Consider the following 5,376-nt stretch of genomic DNA (forward strand, 5'->3'; position numbering starts at 1 on the left):
TTGTGTTTTTGTAGTGGATCCAGTGTCTCTGTTTGTGCAGTGGATGCAGCGTGTGTAATGGATCCAATGTCTGTGAGTGTGTAGTGGATGCAGTGTTTGTGTAGCGTATTGTGTGATTTTGTTGTTGAATAAGGGCTTTGACGGATGAGCAGTATTTTTTTATTTTTTTATTTATTCTAATTTTAAATATAATTGTTTATTCCTACCAGGGCACTAGATTCCCTGGTGGTCCGGTGGCACACCATTCTTGTCAAATGAAAACGGAGCCCAAGAGTCTGATCATACACCTCCAACAGCATCAGGTCCTCTACTCTCACAAGTCGCAAGAGCATTGTCACTATTGTCATGGCAACGCTCCACGTAACGCGCAATACATGCTGCAGCATTGCCATGGCATTTTGTGGCAATGCTCTTGTGACTCATGGGAGTAGAGGACCTCATACTACAGGAGCTGTAAGATTAGACTTCTGGCCACTCTCTATGTACAGAGGTGGCAAAATACTGTCTCTGCCAAAGTGCTACCTGGTCCCACTGGGATCAATGCAGGTGCCGGCCCTTCACTACTGTTCATAGTATTTAAGTCTTATTTATTTATTTATTTTTTACAGAAATTGCTCCAAACAAGTATAATTTGGCTCATATTTTAGCTGACAGTTGAAATCCGGGCCTGGACAGTTAAATTCAAAATTCAGATTTTTAAACATACAACCATCTGCCCACTGGTTACTCTAGCAGCCAGCAAGCAAATGGAGAGAAAAAAAAATTCTTAGATGGTGTGAGGTTTAGGAATTGTGTATTTACTTACAAGCCAACCAATCAAAGCACTCTACCTGACATGTCAAAGTTTGGAAAGGCCTTCATAAAGGATTTTCCTGCCATGATATGTCAGCATGGAGCCGTCACAGGGCTCACAGGGCTTTTTAATTTGTGGCAATGATTTCCTTTTTTTTCCTTCTTGCAGAATTCATTTTTATGACAGACAGACAAGCGGTATATCAAGCTTTACATCGTATATCACATAAACAGTTGTTATAGCAACAGGTTTGCCACGCAGAAAAGAGAACTCATGGAGGGTAGTGAAGGAAAACAAGGAGATTTGGTACATAAATGTAACTATGGGCATTCCAGGCAGATAATCCCTATACAGCAAGCATCTCAGAGGGCCTTGCATTCAAATGCAGTATTTCCTTCATCTTTTTATTTGTGATTTGGGTTTAAGATATTATTAAGGTTTATTTTTCGTGGGGGGAGGATTTAGGAGCTGAAAATAAGGGGAGAGTATTTCTGACATTCTGAGGTGTTTTTTTTTTCCAGGTGTTAGATTTAATGCGCCCCATCTCCATTATTAGGGTGATGGTGGTAGAAAGGATTTTTTTATTATTATGAGGGGTAGAATTTTAAAATAGCATCTATTAGTTGTCTTTAGGTGGGGGCTGGGGGATTTTTGGGACCCTCAGTTTAGAGCCTCCACACGCCACTTATGGGTGGGGTTTATGGGGAGATATAGACATGTCCACCAAGTGTATATATTGGAACCCCTACTAGCTCTACTTGGGTGGGGCAGGGGAGACTTTAGCATGTCGCCCAATGTTATTTGTTTTTTATTTTTTATAATTTGTATTTTATTGAATTTCATGCACATAGGCAAACATACTCATCAGTGTATTTGTATGGGAAAAGAAAACTTAACATAACATATGGAACATTTCAGGTTAGCTACTCTATGTGTACTACATCAACTCATGTTTATTGCTGTCGTTAGTGCGTATCAGATTCCTAGTGTCTCCTCAATCTAAGGTTTAGGGATGTTGGCCTCGCTGCGTGGTGGTGGTGTTGGTGGTGGTACCTGGTGGACAGTTATGCAGACTCGGAATCAGGGATGGTAACAGTGGTTCGGGGGCTGGGCAGCCCCAGGGAGTGGGCCTATTGTAATGACTCAAGTGTACACTGCTCTACTCAACATACTGATCTTTAAAGTCTACGGGCTCCCAGGTTGTTGATCTTGTGGTGGGTCAGCTATTTGCCTTCCCCGGCGGCTCCCTGCTCTCCCACGCTGCGGCTGCTCATGCTCGCATTTGCCGGTGCATCCCTCCGGTCCATGCAGCATTGTAGTTATTCTGGGTCCTCATCAGAGGTAAGTGTGATGATTTGGTCGCCGTGGGACACCACCAGGCTCTGTCAGCTCCCCAGCGGTACCGCACCGAGTGGTCTCTCAATTTCTTGGCCACTGAGGCCAATCTTCTTTTTTTTTTAATTGCAGCAAAGGGGATGTCACTGAAGAACAGAAGCGCCTTCAAACTTCACGCACCCCATCGCTCTGGAGCTGGCTGTGTCTCTGGTGACTATTATAGTGTCTCGTGGGGCTGCCTCTGGAGCTGTCATCGCCTTCCTGAACCTGAACACTGAAGGTATCATCGTGGGGTCCTTCCCCCTTTAGGCAATGGTAGCGATCAGCTGCTGGGTGTTTGGGAGTACCGCGTCCCCCTTTACCTCTTCGGGTATCTCCTTCAGTCATATATTGCGGCGCCTATTGTGGCGGAACCAACCTCGCCACTGTGAACTGGAGAAGCCTGGTTGCTAGCCTCCTGCCCTGCGACTATGGCCCTGGGGTGTATTAACCCTTCAAGAAGTATATTTGGGCACAATGGATTTTTGTATGCTGTTCCTGGCCCTTTTAAATACTTGGGAGCAGTGTTCCAACTTTTGAACTGGCACTTCGAATGCAGTTGAAGTGCCGAAGCCGTCGAAGTGCCGAAGCCGTCGAAGTGCCGAAGTCGCCGAAGTGGCCGCCATTACAGTCGAACACGCGGCGGCGGCAATTTTAATCCAGTCGAACGCGGTGAGCTGTACCTTCCCCTACCTTTCGACACTGCGGCTGGATACTAAGTCCCGTTCAAAGATTTGAACACACGTTCAAACGGGACTTTGTCATTTCTGGGTGTAAAACATTGAGTTCGACGATTCGAACGGCGCCTTCGGATGGGACTTTGTAACTTTTCAGGGCAGAAATAGACCGACTGCACAGCCTGAATCTGTGGAACTGTTTTGGGCATGAAAATGTGCCTGCGGTCGGTCACAAAGGACTTCCGACTAACTTTTGAACTAATGGAAGGATTTGCATGATTTTTGAGTATGTTCATATTTCAAGTATGCTGATTAATAATATGTGTTTTTTTTTATTAATATTGAATGCATAGTTTTGGAGTTATAGAAATGTATGAAAATGTATGTTTAAACTATATGTTATAATTGGGTTACCTCTCAGGCTAAGGGGAGGGAATCTTCGGGAGGTAACCATTGTGTGATTGGGTAATGTTTAATTGGATGTGGGCGTCTCCCTTGCAGGGGAGAATTGCATAAAAGCAGAGTGTGTGTAATTAAACTAGAGTTCTTCTTCACCCTCAATCTAGAGTCCTGTCTCTTATTGGGGGAATCGCTATATCACTACAAGGGATTGCTATGCTCTGCATGCTCCCTTGGATAATCACTTCTAGGCTCTTTTAAGAGCCTGTTCCTGCTTCACTCTCTTGGAGGAGAGGTTCGCCCACTGGAACATGGAGCCTTGTCGTAGGTCCAGGGTGGATAGGAGACGGCGAGACCCCAACCAAGCTGCGGCGGTTTGTGGGATCTGCGGTGGTTGTGGTGTCTGCGGAGCGCTTGGAGCCCTCTGTAAGCGCTAGGAGCATCCTTCAACGGAGGTACCCAGTCGGGGTGCCAGGTGATCCGTTACACCTGTGTCTGGACTCCAGGAATGCCACAGAGCAATTTAACCTCTGTACCTGCTTTGTTAATCCATCCAGGTTAGTTTCAGTTACTGACATCTGAATGTCCCAGACCCAGCCTCTCTCCCCTACCTCTTGGTGTTTGTTCTGCATTGCCCCCATAATTGTCTTATTTCTTGGAAATCCAACTTTCAGATTGGAACATTTCCAGGAGCATCTGCTTTATGTCCCCTTTGGTTGCAGGAGACGAGTCATCATCAGATGCTTCCCAGTGTAAGTTGCCTTGTCTTGAGAGGTAAGTGGTTCCTCTTCCTCTTCTAGGGATTCCTGCGATGTTTCTTCTGTGCGGCTCACTGCAGGTGCCATTTTAGGCGGCGCTGGCTGCGTAGGCCACTCGAATGAGAGCCTTATATCTTTTTGTTGAGGGGATTTTGGCACTTAAAATTTACGGTGCTTACGCCCCATGTTGTCTCAGGAGGGTGGAGTAGTGGATAATCCTCTCTGGATGAATAGGGCGGTAGAATTTAGATAAAACCACTGGGTTGAAGCGGAGCTCCACCAAAGCACGTCTGTTCAGTCTCTTCGTCGGCCACACCCCTCCCCCTCCTTTTTTTTTTTTTTTTTTAACAGTGGCCTCACCACTTCATCATTGGAGGGGCAGGGGGGTAGACAGTGGCCTGTTCATTCCTCATTATTGAAATGTAGTAGTTACATTTATTGTTCACTGGTGAAAAGCAATATAATGATAATTTGAGAATATACATCCTGCCAAATCCATTTGGTAACCATTTTGTCTAATATTGGTGCTTGCTGTGTATTCTGGACCTTCTACAAATTGAGTCTCCAGTGGCATTGCAGTAGATAACTCCATAATCTCTTATTCGTATGTGGGATAGCATCAAAAGCCTGCTTTCTTAATGTTGCTATTTCACTTGCTTAGTAGACAGGTCCCTTATTTGCAATCCTTATGAAAATGAATTGATCCAAAATAAATTGTTTCAAACTGATTTTGTCCTGTAGGTAAATTTCCTATCTGCTTGGAACTACTTCACTTTCTGCCTTAAACATGTATCTGTGCTACTAGAATATCTCTGTACTAAGTTACTTTATCGTTATAAAACATTAACTATAACTTGTGCTGTCATGCTACGTTTATTGATATTTTTAATGACACAGACACTCAGTTTCATTAAAGCTTTATTTGTACAAATATCACCTATTAACAACATATGTACAAAAATAGAAGAATGAAATCCAAGTTACAATAAAGGAAGCCATTCTGACAATAATCGATCAAACTTGCCTTCTCAAACCCCGAAACAAGCAACACTAAACCAATTTAACCCCTTAAGGACACATGACATGTCTGACACGTCATAATTCCCTTTTATTCCAGAAGTTTGGTCCTTAAGGGGTTAAACTAAACTTTAAACCTGAACTACAATAATAATCTCAAAGCAATTCATTCATTATTTGTAGAATATGTTACATTTCTGGAAGTTTAAATCCTATGACTCACAATTCTAAACCATCCAGATTCTGGAATACAGTGATCCCGGTCAGAATTGGAATCCATGTCTAGCACAGTTACTGACCGTTTGTCTCAGAGCTGAAGAATCACTTGTCTAAACTCCTTTTCATATGCACTGACCTG

This window comes from Pelobates fuscus, chromosome 9, assembly GCF_036172605.1.
Source record: "Pelobates fuscus isolate aPelFus1 chromosome 9, aPelFus1.pri, whole genome shotgun sequence".
NCBI lineage: Eukaryota > Metazoa > Chordata > Amphibia > Anura > Pelobatidae > Pelobates > Pelobates fuscus.